Here is a 20,314-nt window from a genome sequence, read left to right as displayed (position 1 = left end):
AACCCTGTTAATAGCCCTTAGGTTAAAGGAGCAAGAGCTGGACATGAGGTTAGACCATCAGGAGGTCAGGAGAACATCTGGAATCCTTCATCCTGTTTGAAAAGTGTGAGCTGCTCGGGGGGGGGAAGCTATTGCAATGGGGCTTACCCACAGCCCAACCACCTAACCCGAAACCTGACGGTAACCCAGCCATGCCACAGGACGGGGACGCGGGTAGGGGCAGCGGGTGATGAATGTTTTTGTGCTCAGAGCCTCAAATGCATCTCAGCTTATTTCCTAAGGATACACTCTTGAAAAGAGAATGATCAGGCCCCAAACTGTGAACATTTTTCTGATTACTAATTAGAAAATTGCTCCACAAAAAGATTGTAACAGTTTACACCTCCACTAAACAGCAAACTGCAGTCCCCTTTTCACTAACCCTCACCAGTGTCGGACATTAACAACAGATGAAAAATGACAACTTATAGTTGTTTAATTTATACTGAGTATTAAGAAAGTTGAATTCTTCTCTCTTTTAATATGCTTTAGACATTAGCATATATTTCTTCTTTTTTGAATTTCCCTTGCCCATTTTTCTTTTTCATTTTGGGGCCCATCCATTTCATATTGATTTGTGAGACTCTTGTCTATAAGGGAAGGTAACACTTTCGGAGAAAGAATGCGATCCCAATTCTTCCTTTCAATGTTTTAAGGCAGAGTAAACTTGGTTTCTAGGGGTTGAACAATAAAAATGCACCCATGTAAACAAGTCCCGCGGTACAAACTTACCAGTATAATTCGCAGCCTTCTTCCTTATCCTTTTTCTGGGTCTGATTGTTTTAAGAGATGCTCTGATTTCATGCTATTTTGTGTTTAGCTTTTGTTGTTGTTATTTTTTGATTTTTTTTTTTAGAATGCGTATCTGGGTATATGTACAGGGGTCGTATTTTGTGAACCTCACATCAAATCACCTTGTCTGATAAATGAGAACAAGACACTTAAAAAAAAAAGAAGCAACAGAAATTAATTTTCCTACAGTTCTGGAGGCTGGCAGTCTGGCATCAAGGTATCAGGGCAGGGTTAATTTGACTTGTAGATGGCTGTCTTCTTATGTTTTCACGTGGTGGGCACTTTTCTTTTAGGCAATACCTCCTAAAGAATAGGATGATGCTTGTCGTATGTTCATTTTAATTTTTCCAACAATATTAGCAAACCCTGGCCTAGCAAGGTGTCACAAATAGGGGCTTGATATGTAAGAGATTATTGGGTAAGTGTTAAGAGACTGAGGAGCATGTCCTAAGCAATGAGGACAAATGAGCAGGGGACAGAGGGCCCCCAAAAGGGAAGTATTCTGCCTGTAAGAAACTACAGGTATGGGGCATATATACACCATGGAATACTATGCAACCATAAAAAAGAATGAGTTCATGTCCTTTGCAGGGACGTGGATGAAGCTGGAAACCATAATTCTCAGCAAACTATCACAGGAACAGAAAACCAAATACCACATGTTCTCACTGATAAGTGGGAGCTGAACGATGAAAACACATGGACACAGGGAGGGGAACATCACACACTGGGGCCTGTTGGGGAGCGGGGGGCACAGGGAGGGAGAGCATTAAGACAAATACCTAATGCATGCAGGGCTTAAAATCTAGATGACAGGTTGATGGGTGCAGCAAACCACCATGGCACATGTATACCTATGTAACAAACCTGCACATTCTGCACATGTATCCTAGAACTTAAAGTTTAAAAAAACACAGGTAAACATTGCCTAATTTATAGCTTTACTTCAGGAGACTTAAGTTTCAGGGCAGGTAGAGCTAATTCCACACTTAAATATATTCTGTATGGTTCACTAGGAGTTTTCACAGTCATCGCTTGCAGCTGAACACTATTCAAGTTCCTATTAATAGCCATGCTCAAAATGGTCCTACAACTCAGCCTCTAGAGCCTACGACTTTCAAATGTCTGAGGCCAGCTGAGCAGAAGGCTGTGGCTGCCGTGTCCGGTGAAATCCTTATGGCTCTTAAGTTTGGCTGGCATTTTAAAAAGTAAGCTGAGAGTTTCTGCGATTTCCTTCTGAAAAATGCAAAAGAAGTGGCTTCTGTGGGATACCTGGATATCTTATTCTTTATTTACTACTGCTGCAAATGCTTTACAGATCTTCCACTGTGAGGCTGCAGAGAAGGGGGAGAGCTCCTGCCCTGGAGGTATTTCTCTCATCCCATTTGAAGACCCTAATGAAATGTGCTGGTTTCAGAGCTGTAGCAGCTTGCAGTTCTCCACAATTGAATTCCACTCTCTAATGAGTTCCCCTAAATCTGCCATCAGATGACTTTATTGACTTCAGATCGTAATTAACCAACACTCACTTTTTGCAGTTATTTTGATTTTTTCCCCCATTCTGTGTTTGAATGTCTGGATCCAACCTAAGTCATATTTTCCGACAGATACTTAATGATCTGACACCAACAAGGGATGCTGTCTCTTCTCGTCACTTCTGAAAGAAATATTACGGGAGTGGGAAGTGGGGAAGCAGCCCGGAGTATTTTCCAGAACCACTTAATGTCTGAAAAAGTAAGTAGTAGGAAAGAGACCCTTCAATGGGTAATTGACACTGTTTGTGATGTTTTTATTACTTTTCAATTAGGGGAGGTGATAGAACATTCTGTGAGCAGAAAGGCTTGGCTTCATTAGAAGCACATGCTGGCTAAAGTTGTAGATGGACAAGGCTAACTCAGTTGCCACCTTTTCCTTTTTACTTGTTAGCAGACTGAGATAAAGTCTGTGATAAATAAGCAATTAGAAAAAGATCTCCTTGTTTGTTCTAAAGAGATGCATTCTCTTCAGCTTCCCCATCATTTGTTTAAATTTGGCTTCCAGACTATCCAGCACAATGCCTGAGTTGGAAAATGCTCATTAAACAGACATTGCATTTTAACCCATGTGCACAGGCACGCCACACAGCCTGCGTGCCTTTTGTAAAGCGTTCTTTGTAATGTGGAGCAGATAGATTTAAGTGCTTCACAATTAAGAGTCAGAACCTAGCACCTAGGGGATATAGATGAGTCAATTAATTAGTGAGGCAGTCTTTATTGGGCAGAGCAATGAGTCCCATTTTCCTGATGGAAGATTTGTGGCCCAGAGGAAATTAAGATCAGTTCAGCATATGGGCTAATTGCACAGATGTCACTTAAAAGTAATTAACATCCTTTCCTCTAAAGCCAGGTTTCTGCTCTCCAGCCCTTATTCCTAATAATCCCAACATGTCCTTAGTAATCCCCGTCCCACCTCTCACCACCGTTTATCCTGGGACAATTTGACTTCTCTGAACCTCAGTCTCCTAATTTGTACGGTGACAGATGAAGAAATCTAACCTTCCAAGGTTTTCGTGAAGGCTAAATGAGGTACTATTGGTAAAGTCTTAGGACATTGCTTGCTGGCACAGATTAATTATTTAGCACAGGAATGCAAATAATAAACAGTAATATTAAGAATGATAATCAGAATTTCATGCTTGCAGATGAGAAACCCACTGAGTTTGGGGTCCCAGAACTATGTTGGTCCCAGTAGGGACCCAGTGGGAGTGCCCACCTCTGTAACCAGAGTTACAGGGCAAACCGAAGAGTAAGGATGGTACTTCTCAAGTTCAAGCACCAGTCTGTGCATAACATCTCAGTCAGTAAGACAGGGCTCAGGGGCCTGGCCGACACACTCGCAAACTTGGCCACTGCCATTCTGGTTTGGATTATCTCAGATGGCTTCTCTGGGCAACTTCCACTCTAAATTTGAAGCCCTCCTTGAGGGTACTCATGTTGAAGTTCAAAGGAGTCTGGTAACTGATTAAAAATGTATTTCCCAGTTTGCGGCTCCTTCTGTTCTCTCTCTAAACAAGGAAATGGCCGGAAGCAGAGGGCCTCAGGGAGGTGACAGGAAAGGGCAGCCCAGGAGCAGAGTAGGGGTGGGGATGGGCAGTGTGTATTTTAGCTCAACTTGAGCCCTGTCTTGCCGACTCAGATGTTATGCACAGACTGGTGCTTGAACTTGAGGAGCACCATCCTTACTCTTTGGTTGTAGACCTTGTGGGCCCAGAGCCCATCAGCACTTTGACTTGGCCATACCTGGCCTGGGTCAGTGTCTGAGGCTGGGCATTGGAGGTTTGAAGATGTGCACGTGTTGGCTACGATTGAATGGAGCCACTGCTTGCAGTTATCATTTAAATAATGATTGTTTAAATTATTCCTTGATCAGCATCTGACTGACTGAAGTCTTCAGTCTGGACCTGGTCTCCTAGAGTCACATTGCAGTCACCTAGAGCCCCTGGAGGCTGGAAGGGTTGAGCAGGAGTCTAGCAAGGCTTGCTGGAGTATAACTGCTCGGGGACACTGCCTGAATAAGGTCGCTCTTTGGATTAGGAAAGAATAAAGCTACATGGGCATATTATTTAAAAAAGCTTTGTGTTCTTTCAAAACAGAGTCCTGTGTGCAGGCCTTCTACAGACTGAGACTGTGAATGATAATTCTTCATTGTTCAAATTTTTCCTAAAAACTCTGCTGAAATGTGGATCAGCAGCCACATCACAAAGATTCTCATTTGCTCCATTTGGAGAAACATGGAGTAGAGAGGTTGCCAGACATCCTTGCAGCTTTGCAGCCTTGGTCAAGTTCTGGGCTTCTATATGGGCATGGGATCTTGGGAAAGATACTTCACCTTTCCAAGCCTCTGCTTTCTCTTCCACAAAATGGGGAAAATAATGCTTATTTCAGGGGTTTGTTAGGTGGATGAAAATGGGTACTGCAATTGTCCTTGGCACAGGGACAATAAACTCAGTGAGTGCTCAGTATAAGGCAGCTATTGATGGTGTTGATAGTAACACTTTATTAAATAATATAGTTGTGATAAAGAAGAAAAGTGATAGAGCCTTGAGGGGCATCAGGAGCAGCAGTGTTCTGGGCTTACTATACCATAGCTCCTTCAATCCTCACCCCATCCTGCCAGGTGGGTATTGTTAGGCATTCTGCTCAGAGAGAAAGGGAGCTGGCATATGTGAAGTGGCTTATATATTCAATCGCTAGGAAGCAAAGGAGCCAGGATTCAGACCCAGGGCTGTCTCACATGGCAGCTCTTGCTGTTTCCTATAAGAGTGCAGCACCCATCCCCTTCCCAAGTCCCATAGAAAATTAGTCCATCAGCTGAGGTGTGGCTTGTTCTACTGGCCCCCCTCTGGGGAAAGCACAACGTGCCTTCTGGTTTAAGCTGCTTTTGCTCTTGTTTTCCAAGCATGTTCTTCAATCTCCCCGTATTCCTTCTTTACCTGATTAAGATGTACTCATTCTTTTCTAAGTGAGTTGAACTGTGACTTTTCTCGTCTTCAGAGCTGGGCTAATGGACCTTCTTGAATTCCCAAACCGATTGCTAAACACAGCTCTTTCATCACACCTGCCTCCCTGGCTTGGAATAATCTATTTATAGATCTGTCCTCCTACTAGACTGTAAGCTCCTGGAGGGTTATGTTTATCCTTTTCCTCCAGCACCTCACATAGGGTCTGACCACCATAGAAGCTCCATATGTGTTTATTAAATTAAGCTAAACTTAAGTTGACTTGGAGATGTACTTTTGAAGTTCATGTTTTTCGTTTCCTTTATCTATAAATGTGAAAAAAAAACAGAGAATGATTTTGCTCTGATTATGGAACAGTGCTCATGTGAATGAATTTCATAATATTTTAATTAAATATTTCATAACTTGATTCCTAAATGCATGTATACTAACAGGACACATTGACCAAATGTGGCCCCAAAATATATTTAGTTAAAAGATTTCCAGCCAATACTTCAAGTTTTCCATGGTTTTCATGTTAAAAAAAGAAAGTAAATCACACTCTGAAAAAAAAAAACTGAAGTAACTTAAACTAATAAAACCAGTAACTCCCTTTCTACCACCGTTTGATCTCAATTCTAGTGACAGCTACTACTGTTAATCTCGGTTATATCCTTTTAGACGAATATCATCCAACAGAACTCTCTGCAGTAATGAAAATGTTCTGTAGCTATGCTAATTTCTACTAGCCATTTGTAACTATTGAACTCTTGAAATGTGGCTAGTGTGATTGAAGAATTGAACTGTTAGTATAATGTAATTGCAATTAGATTTATATGCAAAAAGCTACATGATGCTGTGGTTGGCGTATTAGGAAGCACAGGTCTATCTCTTTGAATATGCAAGCCTACATTTCCAATATATACGTATAGAATTTTTAAAACCACATTTATGTTGGTCAAAAGGAATGCCTGAAAACTGTTAGTGCCAGGAACTTGGTGGCTTTGCTCACCAGAGTTTATTTGTGATACCTAGTAGTAGTTTTGTCATTTTGTCCTAGGATCACAAGGGAATATACTAAGAAAGATATGCACTAACAGGTGTGATGCTGGAAGAGGGATTCACGGTAGCTGGATTGCGACCTTTTGTTTCCTTTTTTCTTTTTAAGCTCTTAGTACAAAGAAATGCAGTCAGGTGGCAGAAGCATTTCCTTACTGTGAATGCTTTTAACTTTAAGGGATATTCTTTAAGAAGGTTAGAGAATTCTTTTCTCTAATGCTTATTAAAAATATCCTAAAAAGTCTTAATAATCTGGGGTTTTTAAGTATTAGTCATGCCCATACCAGGGCGGATGGGCCACGTGGTCTGTTCTACCAGCTTGATTCTGATAAATCACAGATTCCACTTATAAATCCTAGTGAGGTTTTTGGGAAAGAATCATTTTTCCTCTTTATGATGACAGTGAAAAAGCTGCTGAACAAATATGTATTAAATGTTGACTGTTTTTTAAAAATACCATGGTAAGGGGGATAACACAGTCTGCGTATTATCACAGCAGGAGGAGGGAGAGGCCCAGGTAGGCACATAAACGCCACTGCCATGGTTCCACACTTTCAGAAATGGGTTGAGCAGTTGCGTGTCATATTTGGGTAGTGTTAAACACCAGGTTTTCAGCCCCGGGATCTGAGGCCCTGCTTCAACCGAATTGGCTCTCCCTGTCAGTCACTTCTATTTGATAGCTCTGCTTTACCATGGCTGATCTCATGCATCCCAGTCATGGGTTTAAGCCCTGTCCGGGCTTGTGAGCACAGGCAGCTGTCCTAACCTGAGGCAGCCCCCTTGAAAACACACACCCTTTGTCACAAGCAGATCTGAGTACAGAATATGGCAGAGACACGGAGCTGAATACTCACCCAGTTCCCACTAAAATCTAATTTCATTTGAATGTAAAAAGCGTGACAGTGACTATGTTGCTGATTCCAAACTCTGCTTCCTCAACCCCCACAAAGCAATTGAGAGAGTGTGAATTAAACATTGCATAAGAAACAGACATCATTTTTATTCCTCACTTGGAATCATCTCAGCATCACCTTCACTTAATCACAATTGCAAAACACCCCAGAGTCTACAAGAGAAGTTGCCTAGGGGTCTCATCAGAAAGAGAGGGAGAGAAGATATAAAATTACTTCACATCTCAGTGGATAAGAGGTCAGTGTCCCCTGGATGACCTGATGAGGGTCAAGTTTCTCTTGTGCTTTAAAGTCCTTATGGCTTCTGGTGCAGCCCTGCTCTGACCAGAGCTGATAATTCATCTATGGAGCTCAGCTCAGAGGCCCATGGCAGTACAGGATCTTGCTACCCAAAAACATGACCTTTGGACCTGCAGCACCAGTGTTATCTGGGACACTTTTAGAAATGCAGAGTCTCAGGTCCCCCACTTAATTAGAATCTGTATTTTTAGGAGGCTGCATGTGGTTTGTATGCACATTAAAATCTGAGGAACACTATCGCCGAGTGTCTGAACTTTATCTCCTGAGGGGATCCTGATGTGCAAATCCTGTTTGGCCTCTAAGGTCCTTGATTACAGACTGTATCTTTTAATCTTTCTGATCTAAATCAAGTTTTCTTTCTGTGCACCTATAATAACTGGCATTTACAAAGCATTCCATTTCTCGCTTTTCTCAGTTTTCTGCCCAGAGATTTGCTAAAATGCTGCTGGGTTTGCTTTGGAAAGCCAGGTGGCTGTATTTGAGTCAAAGACTTGCTGTAAGTTGATTACCATCTATGGTTCTGAAAAATTAAGTGGAAACATCTGTTCTAAGGTCAAGATGAATTTAGTTGACACTCAGGATAGATCCCTGAAATTGCACACAACACGGGGCCAGAGCCTTCTTGTTTAGGGCTGCTGTTAAGGAGGGCCTCTGCCAAGCCAGCAACGGATATTAATCACATCCCAGTCGCTGGGATTTCAAACACTGAGAGGGAAAATCTCTAAGAACATGCAATGGTGTGAAGGGCTACACAATTTTGCATATGGAACATAATACCATGGGAGGGACATGTTCTCTGGATTTGGATTCTCTTCTTTGTTTTATCGGAACAAATACAGTTTGTTGGAGCTTTCAGAAATCTTCATTTCTAAATGGCTGTCACCTGGAATTTGACTGCGTTCCTACCTCTGGTTCATAAGAATCACTTTACAGTGCTCAGACACAACCTCAGGTCTACAGAATCAAGTCTCCAAATGTGAGACACCTATATTTATCTCCAGCTCTACAGGTAATCTTGGTGCACAGGCACAGTCCATGATTTAGGAATGTCCTGGAAGTGTTTTATGGGAGCTCAGTAAAATTCTGTAGGAGATAAACATGCCAATATACACTGTAACATTAGACCAGCTCAAAAACAGGAGCTGGTGTTTTCTAACTTCTTGAGGCTCAGTGTTTGAACCCTCAGCCAAAATGCTTGTGCAGATAACTGATTCAACCTGTGAAAAGAGACACTGAGGTCAGAAATGTTTTGCTAGTCACTCTGGAAAAAGAAAACTCAAAAACTCCAAACCAACAACATTAGACTGAATGGAGTTCAAGAAACATCCTCAGGCCAAAAAGCCATTTGGCATTGATTACTGGGGAAAGTGATAAAGGGAGAAGGTTGATGGGGTATATTGGATGTGAAGAACCTTGAATGCATTATTCTGTTCAAGTATGTAATTTCAGATATTTATTGATCACTTACCGTATTCATGGCACTGTGCCTCAGAACATGCCGGAAAGATGACAATTCGACAAGACTTTCATTTGTATTGTGTATGTGAATGAAAAGGGCCATTCAGGAGTGAACTTCAGAAATACAAAGAGTGTGCAGATGGTCCCAGACTTACAATGGTTCAACTTATAATGATTCGACTTTACAATGGTGCAAAAGCAATATGCATTCAGTAGAAACTGTCCTTTAAGAACCTGCACAACCATTCTATTTTTCACCTGTAGTATTTAATAAATTACATGATAGTCAATACTTTATTATAAAATAGGCTTTGTGTTAGGTGATTTTGCCCAACTGTAAGCTAATGTAAGTACTCTGAGTACATTTAAGGTAGGCTAGGCTAAGCTATGATGTTCAGTAGGTTATTTTCAATGTATGATGGGTTATCATAACATAACCCCAAAAGAAGTCAAGGAGCATCTGCATTAGGATAGGCCTTTTAGACAAAACCTGGAGCTTGGTTGAGCTGACTAGGCTGAGATGTTGACCACAATCTTGCTGCCTGCTTGTCTGCTCTAATTTTGGACTTTAATTCTGATGGCTAGTTTGGGGCCAATAGTAGTGGTGTGTGGAGGTTGCCTGAGTGTGTGTGTTTGCGTGTATGTGAGAAGGGTGTTAGTCCCTTTTCTTCTGTAACTACTGCATTCTTTTACATAAAAAAATTGTTATCTTATCAATCATAGGCAAAGTTCTGTGTCAGCATGGTTTCATTCTTGCCCTGCCACCCATACTGCCTTCTCCAAATATTCTTTATATAGAAATTCTGGAATCATGAATTACCTCTCGCTTGGGCCCGTTTACTGAACCATGTCTTTTCCAATCGACTTTTTGCCTCTTATCCCAGTCCCTGGCTGGCAAGTGCTAATCTTCCTTCTGTAGAGTAAAAATCTGAGCTTGAGTCCCATGTTGATAGCCACAGTCCTTGCTGAAGGATATCCATGGTGGCTCTTGCCTGCTTGGACATCCATGTATCTGCCATTCCTAAGTTTTTTTCTTCTGTTGTTCTACCCCATGAGGACACTTCTTGTTAGACTGTCTGAAATTGACTATTGGCCTGTTCTCTTGCATCTCTCTTGGCTATTAAACTCTGCCTGTTGGCCTGGACTTCCTCCAAGCATCAGCAGCTGGGTCAAGCTGCCTACCACCTGTCCCACCCCAGGAGGGAAGGGCTGGTTTTAAGGTCTTGGCCCCTCCTCCGTCCCACTGTCTTCAGGTTCCTCAGTCTACTCAATTAATTGAGTCATGCCTGGCTGTATTCCAAGATATAGCCCAGACAGGGGGAGAAGTTGCATTTAGTTTGCACAGGGATGGCTCTGTGACCAGCCTTGCATTTTAAGAACCCTTGTAACAATCAAGCTACCATTCCAAGAAGATTATCTGACACCTCAAAAGGACTTCTTATAAATTGATTCACACACGTTATTGCCATTACACCCTCCCCCGTCTTGATGATGTAATAATAATCAGTATTCCCATCTTATAGGTAGGGAAATGATCTGAAGTTTTTCCACTATTAATCATTGCCTGAAGTTTATTTTACTGCATTTCAGTTCTCAGATTAATCTTGTCCATGCAAAGAGGTAGTAATTTTTAATAGTTGGAGATACCCAAATGGAGATCTTTTTCCAACTCTGGGCATACATTGTGTAATTAATAACAAACTCTTTGGGTATGCATGGTTCTTTTCATTCCAAAGATTCCCAAAGCACTTTTATAAGCTTAACTTGGGCTAAATATCCCCATTACCTCATCCAGCTCTGAAATGTAGCAACCTCTGGGGGAAACTGTGGCAGCTGCTTAACAATGCACAGACATACTGTACCGCAGCATGAACACAGGAGGCTGCTGGGCTAACAGCTCTCTTTTATTTTGCATGGCAAGAGATGCAGATCAGGAGAACTGAATCAGGAAATTGCCCAGGAGCACTACCCCACTCCACATGAGTGGGCTCTTCACAGAATCTTAGAGGTATAAGGCACTTTCACCCAAGGCATACATTCCAGCAGCCAGGCAACTCTTCTGATGCTTGTAGATCAGGAAGGGAAAGGACTGAACAAAAAGATGGTTCTGGGAGGTGGCTTAGAAGGGTAGCACTTTGTAAAGTTTCCCGCATGTTGAGAATTTAACCTTATGCTTTTGGTTTGTGTGTTATGGGAGCTAGACCATTTCCATGTTCTCCTATCTTCCACTCTGCTCTGTTCCTTGAGAGGCTGAGTTTTGTGGGGTGCTTCCCTGGGGTTCCCCTGCCCTCTGGCTTCTGGGATCAGCCAATGGTTAGAGAACAATGGTATCGGGGTACTCATCTCCTCTGTGCAGCGTTCCTCCACCAAAGCTGCAGTGCCTGTGAAAGAACCCTCTCCTCCAGCTACAGCCACTTCTGCATTACCTACATGCAGAGAAACCTCTCCTTACCCCTTAGACCAATAGGACAAGTGCTCCCTAGTGTTGTTAGTCCCAGGGGCATCATCTTCCCTTGTTAGTTTCTCTTAACCCGACTCCACTCCACCCCAAGTTACCTTTTGTAAAGAATCCATTTATTCATCTCCTCAAATACGCTGTTTGAGTGTAGCCATCTCCTGGGACCTGATGAGTCATGATAGGAACATGTACGAGAAAGCCCAGTGAAGAATATGTGTTTATATTAAGACTTAATTTGAATGAACATCTACCTTGGGCTAGACAGGGTTTACATGCTTTACCTGTACAATCTCATTTAGTTTATTCTTCATTCAACATACGGTTTGATCATATCTCCATATCAGCCATAATTCTAGGTTTTGCAAAACTAGTGGTCAAGGCAGAAGACAACTTTGAACTTTTGGAGCTTAAATTGCACTGGAGGGGCTCAAAAAGTAAACTAGGAATTGATACTATATCTGAGTGTCATAGAAAAAGCCTGGATAAGGCGAACAGGGAGTAAGGGGCTCAGAAGAGGGCTATGATTTCATGGGGTGATAATGGAAGCCTTCTGTGAGAGGAAGCCATGAAGTAGGACTAAAAGGAGAGAGGAAATGAGCCCTGTGGGAAAGGCAAGTGAAATTATTTCTGTTTGATGGATTTTAAAAAATGAGGCATTGATGAGTTACATGACTTGCTGAAGGTCATGTAGGTAAAAACTGATAGAGCCAAGACTACCTTATGAGAAAGCCAAGCATAGATTTCCTTAGTTACCCAATACAGGAGAATAGCAGGTCTCTATAAATACTTGCTGAAGGAATGAATAAATGAACTTCGAAGTCTGTGTCATAACTAATCATAACTAATAACAACTGATCATGTGTTTATAACTAATATGAATGCTGTCTCCCTGGGAACAAAAGATAGGACTTTCAGGTTAAGCAAAAGGCTGGCAATCTCTGATATGCAAGATTGGTTCAATGTTTAGAAAATGAAGAAGTATAATTCACCATTATTAGCAGACTGTAAGGAAGAAAAACATATAATCATCTCAATAAATTCATAAAAGGCAGAATTCAAGAACCATGATAAAACTCTCAGGAAATTGAGAATGAACAAGAATTTCTATAACCTGATGAAAGACATGTAGTACAAGCTTATAGCTGATATTTCTGATTATGTATTAATGAATGAATGCTTTTATTTTAAGATTGTAAACAATGCAAAGTTGTTTGCTGTTACCACACCTATTCAACCTTTTTAGTGGAGTTATTAGCCAACACAATAGGGAAAGAAAAAGTTAAAAAAAGGCATACATATTAGAAAGGAAGAAATAAATTTGTCTTTATTTTCAGATTACATGATGGCCTGTGTTGAGAACCCCAAAGTATCTACAAAAAACCTTCTAAAAGTAGGTAAATTTAGTGAGATGATAGGATACAAAGCAAACATCAAAAGATCAAAATATTGAAAATTAAAAAATGTTGAAGTACCGTATTTACATAACAAAACATAAAATTCTTAAAACTCAAATACTCAATACTTTATATGAAATATGTGCAAGATATGTGTGCCAAAATTACAAAGCATTCATGAAATAAATAATAGTAGATTTAAATAAAATGGGGGCTATGTCATGTTAATGGATTGCAAATCTTAATATTGTAAAGATGTTAGTTTACCCCAAATTGATCTGTAGATTCAAGGTAATATCAATCAACATCCTTTTTTTTTTGGTAGAAATTGATAAGCTGATTCCACATGGAAAAGCAAAGGAGTCAATGTGTTCAAAACAATATTGAAAGAATGAAGTTGAAAGATTCACTCTAGATGATTTCAATATTTAGTATAAAGTTACCATTATTAAGATAGTATAGTATCAATGAAATAATAGACAAATAGATCAATGGAATAGAATGTAAATCCTAGAAATAGACCCACACTTATACAGTGAGTTGATTTTTGACAAAGATTCCAAGATAATTAAATGGAGAAGAAATAATCTTTTCTGAAATGATTGTAGGACAAGGGATACCCACGTGGGATTTTATACTAATGTCTTCTATCGTACAAAAACAAGATAAGTTTAACATAAAGAATTATTGATGCTAACAGAAGGTTAAAATAACAATGGTTTGGCTTGTAAAAAATAAAATATCTGAAGAGTAGAGGCATACCAGTCATAAAGAACAGCCGCTACTCTCAAGGCTAAGACAGAGTGCCCCAAAAGAGGCCCCTGTCCCCAGGGCTGAGAGCTAGACCTCGCTGGACAGGGCACGCCTGTGGCTTCCTGGATGGCAGAGAAGTCAGTGAGGTGCGTGCTGGTGAAACATGCTGGAATCTTTCTCTAGAACTTTTTCATGGGAGGACGTCTCACTTGCACTCTCCTACACAACTGCCCCGGGTGTGCCAGGGGACAATGTTGGCTGCTGGGAGCTCTGACCGATGAGCCCTTCAGGGGCCAGCACTGAGGAGCCTGTTGAGCAGGCACTCTAGAACCAGAAAGCAAAAGCGTTTTCCTCCTGCAATGTCTCTTGAGCACCCTCTCCTGACAAGGCTCCAGTGCCATCAGGCAGAGGAAAATATCAAATGGTCTCAGATCCATTTTCACAGAGCAGGCAAAGAGTATGAATTTGAAGCTGAGAGGTAACAAATTGTTAACTGGCACAGACGTATCATTTTATCATTTTGAGAAGAAAACATGAAAGAAACTTGTGTGACTTTGGGTTAACCAAATATTTCTTAGCTTAGGACCCAGAAAGCACAAATTATAAAAGAAAAAATTTGATAAATGGGACCTTATTACAATCGAAATTCTTTGCTCTTTGAATGACACTATTAAGAAAATGAAAAGACAGTTTTTGTTTGTTTGTTTGTTTTTTAACAAAACACATATCTGAAAAAGGGTTTATAGTCTACCATTCTGAACATGTCTGATCTCATCTGATCTCGGAAGCTGAAAAAGAGTTTATTTACAAAAATATGTAAGACCATTTACGTATTATTTGTTAGAAATCAAACAACTCAATAAATAATAGGCAAAAGATTGGAACAGTCACTTCCAAAAAAATTTACAGACAGCAAATAAGTGAAACGAAATGATGTTTATTATCATTACTTTTAGGTACAGGCAACTTAAAATCAAACTGGTACTACCTACCTTTGGAATAGCTAAAATTAAAATAAACTGACAACCCCAGGTGCTAGGCAGGATGCAGAGCAACTGGGACTCTCATTCGTTGCTGGTGGCAGTGAAAAATGCTACAGCCTCTTTAGAAAATTGTTTGGCAGTTTCTTATAAAGTTCAACATCCTCTTAACTTATGATCCAGCAATCTTACTCCTAGGTATTTATCCAAGAGAAATAAAAACATATGTCCACACATATGTCATATGTAAATATTTATGGCAATTTTGTGTAAATCTTAATGGCAATTTTACTTGTAATTGTCCCAGTTTGGAAACAACTCTAATATCTATCAACTGGTGAATGGATAAACAATGTGTCCTAAATCCACACAATGGAATATTATACAACAATGAAAAAGGAACAAAATATTTAAATAAGTTCCTTTTTACAATGCAATACTATGCAACAGCACAATGGAATACTATATAACAATAACAAGGAACAAATTATTAAAATATGCAACATGAATGAATCTGAAAAGCCATTATGTTGAGTAAAAGAAGACAGACACAAAAGTCTATATAAAGCATGGTATTGTTTATATGACATCCCGGGAAAGACAAAATTATAGAAACAGAAATCTGATCAGTGGTTGCCAAGAGTGTGGAAGAAGTGAATTGTCTACAAAGAGCCATGAGAAAACTTTTTAGGGTGATAGAAATATATTATATTTTGATTGTAGTGGTGTACACGTTTGTCAAAATGCATGGAACTGAACAAAAGGGAAAAGTTCTAGTATATATAAATTGTTTCTCAATAGGTCTCACTTAAAAATTCTCATCTAAAAACATTTACATACAGTAAAATACACAAATCTTCAGTGTAGTTACCACCCCACTCACAATTAGTTTGTTCATTCTCTTACTAATGGAGACTGTTTTAACCTCAGGTTTTGCTATAATAAATATAGTGCTGTGAAAACTCAGGCACAAGGCTTGTTGTGCATATAGGCTCTTGAATATTTTGGAATTGGAATCCACTCAATTCCGAGGCTAGGAATTGCTGTTACAGTCTAGATACATGTTTGGTACAAATTGCCAAAATATTTTCTAAAGTGGTTGCAGTATTTTATTCTCCCATGAACATATATGAGAATTCCAATCACTCTACATCCTCTCCAACACTTGGTATTTTGAGTCTTTAAAAAATAACAATATAAGCACCAATTTGGGCATGGTGCATGCCTATAGTCCAGCTACTCCAGAGGCTGAGGTGGGAGGATGCCTTGAGAGCAAAAGTTTGAGTCCAGCCTGGGCAACATAGGTAGACATTTGTCTAAAAACGACAATTCAAAACAACAGTTAAAATTTAACTTTAGGCTTTCTGGGGAGGTCTATGGTAGTATCTCATTTTGGTTTTAATTTAGATTTCCCTGATAAGAAATGATGTTGGCTACATTTCCATACACTTATTTGATATTTGGATATTTCCTATGAAATACCTTTTCAAATCTTTTGAAGATTAGAAAAATGAGTGTTCTTTTTTCTTATTGATTTTAGGAGTTATTAATATATTCAGGATAAAATTCCTTGTAAAATATATGTGCTAACATTGTTTTCTCATGGGAAATTTTGACCAATTACAGTTTAGATAAGGCTATGCTGAGAAATACAATCAGTGACTAATGTACACTAATATTCTAAACCACAGTAGCTAATTTGATGGGAAGTAGGAAGTAATAGACTTTGGCCAGCTGCTACTGTCTACTCTTATCTCGCTATAAGGGAAACTGATTAGATATTTATCAAAGCCATTTTTTTCTCTTTCCATCAAGATTAAAACTACATTCTCCAACCTCCCTTTTCGTTAGCTGTGACCATGTGACTGAATTCTAACTTAAAGAACATGGATGGAAATAATACATCAACTTCCAAGTTTAGCCTGTTAAAACCTCTTGCATGATTCTCTACTTTCTTTTCCCAGTCCCTCCAATTTGCTCACTGAGTGGAGAGGACTCAGTCTCTAGAGGATGTTGGAACCACAAGATGAGGATGCCTGGGTCCCTGAATGACTGTGTGGAGCAGAACTTTCCTCCTCACTCCCTTCCTCACTTAACTGTCAAATGGATTTGTGAATGAGATTCTAATGTGTTAAACATCCAATATTTTGAGTTTATCTCTCGTGGCAGCTGATATTACTCTAGTTAATATACTTGGATATTTAAGTCTGCACTTCTATATAAACAGTACCTGTTCCTTCCTGTGAAAATTCTACTTTCCAAAGAAATGGGAGTCATTTTATCTCTTTATTCCCAAGCCAAAGCTATCATCAACACCTCTACAGTTATTCTGAGACTATATTTTTTCATCAGAGAAATCAGTTGGGGGAGGAAGAAGGGCCAATAAAAAAATAGATGATGGATTGAATCTTTCCACACTACCTCATTGTAGCCACCAATCCCATCTAGTGAAGCTGAAGGAGATGAAGGGGTGGAATCCACCTGTACTTATTTCTGATTTGCACCTGCAATAGAAGCCGACTTTCAGGTGGGAGAATTGTGTAGGTACTGTGGCAAGACATGTATTTTGATCACTTCCACTTGAGGACATTACTAGCCAGGCTGGCAAATTCTGCATCTGTTAAAAGAGCATCTTACACAGTGGCTTCCTGTGGCATAGAAAATTCCAACTATAGAATTAAAATTGGTGGGTATCTGCCTTCAGGTAAAGCCTATAATCAACTCAAGATTTGCACCAGAAGGCATAGTAGCCTTAGGAAAATTGTTCTAAGAAACCGTAGAAAAAAAAATAAAGTCAACTATTGATATATTAAACAAATAGTTTAAAATATGTATCAAAAAAACCATACTCTGAATGATAAAACAAGTATTTGAATTTCAGTTTCCAGTTTGGCATGCAAGGAGGCTGAAAACTGTCACTCCATCCTATCAAGTAAAAAGCTGAACAGACAAAAATCAATAGCTCTTTTTAGATTCATCAGTGAATTGAGGTCACAGGGAAAAACACTGCCCCCAAATTGGAGGTACAGACAGGCAGATACAGAGAATTGCAATTGACTGGAGTGGAGACCCCTGAGCAGAAACCTCCATGGGAACCAGTATGAGGATGGGAAAACTTGAGCTGTGATTGACAGATAGCTAGGAGCTCAGTGTAGACAAATACAAGAGTTAGGAAGTCTAGAGGGGCCCAATCTTAGGGGACAGAGCCATACTTTTATTCTAGATTTCCAAGTCCTTACAGTGAAGATCAGAGAAAATTTCCCTAGTGCTTCCATCAGGAGGAGGGGAAAAGTAACCCCTGTTGAAATACATCACAGTATTGTGCTCTTAACAAGGCCTTCCCTCAAGAGAAACTGTGTTACCAAAGCCTAACCTTTTCAGGTTTTATTAGAGCCCAGCAGACATGGGAGAATGGAAACACCCAACTCAAGCCTCCTCTCACCATCCTGCCCCACCTAAGGTTGGGGTGGGAAACTGAGAAGCACTTGTGAAGTTCACAGTCTAGGGGCACAGATTTACTAAAAGACTTGAGACCTAATTATAGGACTACAAAATGCCTTTCCTGCCCCAACTCCTTTCACAGCATAACTACTTACCACAGTTTCTGTCATCCACTACATCAGTGGTCCCCAGCCTTTTTGGCACAAGAGACTGATTTCATGGGAGAAATTTTCCTACAGACCAGTGGATGGGTATGGTTTCGGGATGATTCAAGTGCATTACATTTATTGAACACTTTATTTCTATTATTATTACATTGTAATATATAATGAAATAATCATACAACTCACCATAATGTAAAATCAGTGGTAGCCTTGAGCTTGTTTTCCTGCAACTGTAGGGTCCCATCTGGGGGTGATGGTAGACAGTGACAGATCATCAGGCATTAGATTTTCATAAGGAACATGCAACCTAGATCCCTCACATGTGCAGTTCACAACAGGGTTTGTGCTCCTGTGAGAATTTAATGCTGCCGCTGATCTGACAGGAGGTGGAGCTCAGGCGGTAATGCGACTGATGGAAAGTGGCTGTAAATACAGATGAAGCTTCACTTGCTCCCTGCCGCTCACCTCTTGCTGTGCAGCCTGGTTCCTAACAGGTCATGGACCAGTACTTGTTGGGGACCCCTGCACTACATCATGTCTGGTTTTCAGCAAAAAATTACAAGGCATATGAAAAGGCAAAACACAGTTTGAGGAGACAGAGAAAGCATCATACCCAGAGTCAAATATGGCAGGGATGGGAAATTATCAGACCAGAAATTTAAAATAGCTGTGATTAATATGCTAAGGACTGTAATGGAAAAAGTAGAACAGGTGCATAATATAAGCAGAGAGATGGAAATTCTGTGAAAGAATAAAAAGAGAGGCTAGAAATTAAAAACAGTATAACAGAATTGAAGATTCTCTTTGATAGGCTCATTAGGAGACTGCACACAGCCGAGAAAAGAATGTCTGAGCTGCAGAATCTGTTAATAGAAACTTCCAAAACTGAGAAAAAAAGAAAAAAAATCTGAAAATAATACAAGTGGGAATTCTCTATCTCTTTTTCTATAGTTTTTCTTTTCCTCATTTTTCTTTATTTCTGATTTCTTTTTGCTTTATTCATTTTTCTCATTATTTTTTTCATTTGTTAACATTGTTAATTTGTGTTGTTAGCAGTAAATCCAACATGCTGTAGGGCCATCTTTGCTGAGGAGGAGATCCATATTGACAACTACCAACGTCTCAAGACCATTGCCAAGGGTACCTTCATCAAGGTGAAGTTGGCCTAGCACATCCTGACTGGGACAGAGATGGCTGTGAATGTCATTAACTAGACTCATTGGAACTCAAGCCTCCAGAGACTATCCTGTGAAGGCCATATCATGAAGGTCTTGAATCACCCCAACAATGTGAAATTACTTGATGGAGATCAATGAAACACTTTACCCTGTCATAGAGTAGGCTAGTGAGAGACAGAGAGGTGTTTGAGTACCTAGTGGCTCGTGGCAGCCTGAAAGAGCAAAAGGCCTGAATCAAGTTCCACCAGATAGTGCGGGCTGTGCTATATGATAGTATTGCCACCAGAAAGTATTGCCCATAAGGAGCTGGAGGCAGAATAACTACTTTTGGATGATGATATGAACATCAAGATTGCAGACTTAGGCTTCTTTGGCAACAAGCTGACTGGGTACCTTCTGTGGCAATGACCCTTGAGCTGCCTAGAACTCTTCTAGGGCCAAAGTATAATGGCCCCAGGGGGGAGGCGTGGAGCCTAGGGGCAGCCTGTATATCTAGTCATCGCATACCAGCCTTTTGATGGACAGAACTCCAAGGAGCTGCAGGAGTAGTGGGAACTGAGGGGAACATTTGATATTCCCCTCTACCTCTCCATGGAGTATGAAAACCTGTTCAAGAGAATCTTCATCCTCAATCCAGCAAGAGGGGCTCTTTAGAGGAATGTATGAGGAATCCATGGATGAATGTGGGCCATAAGGAGAAACTAAAGCCTTGTGTTGAGTCATTCCTGACTACAAAGACCCTAAGAAGGCAGAATTAATGGTGTCCATGGATTGTGCATAGGAAGAGATCCAGGACTAGTTGCAGGGCCAGAAGTGCAACGAAGGGCTGGCCGCCAATCTGCTCTGGAACTATAAGAGATCTGAGCTAGAGGGCTATACCACTGCCCTGAAGCATCCACCTTCAGCTGAT

The sequence above is a fragment of the Pongo abelii genome, chromosome 6, assembly GCF_028885655.2.
Source record: "Pongo abelii isolate AG06213 chromosome 6, NHGRI_mPonAbe1-v2.0_pri, whole genome shotgun sequence".
Taxonomy (NCBI): domain Eukaryota; kingdom Metazoa; phylum Chordata; class Mammalia; order Primates; family Hominidae; genus Pongo; species Pongo abelii.
This window is presented reverse-complemented; position numbering follows the sequence as displayed.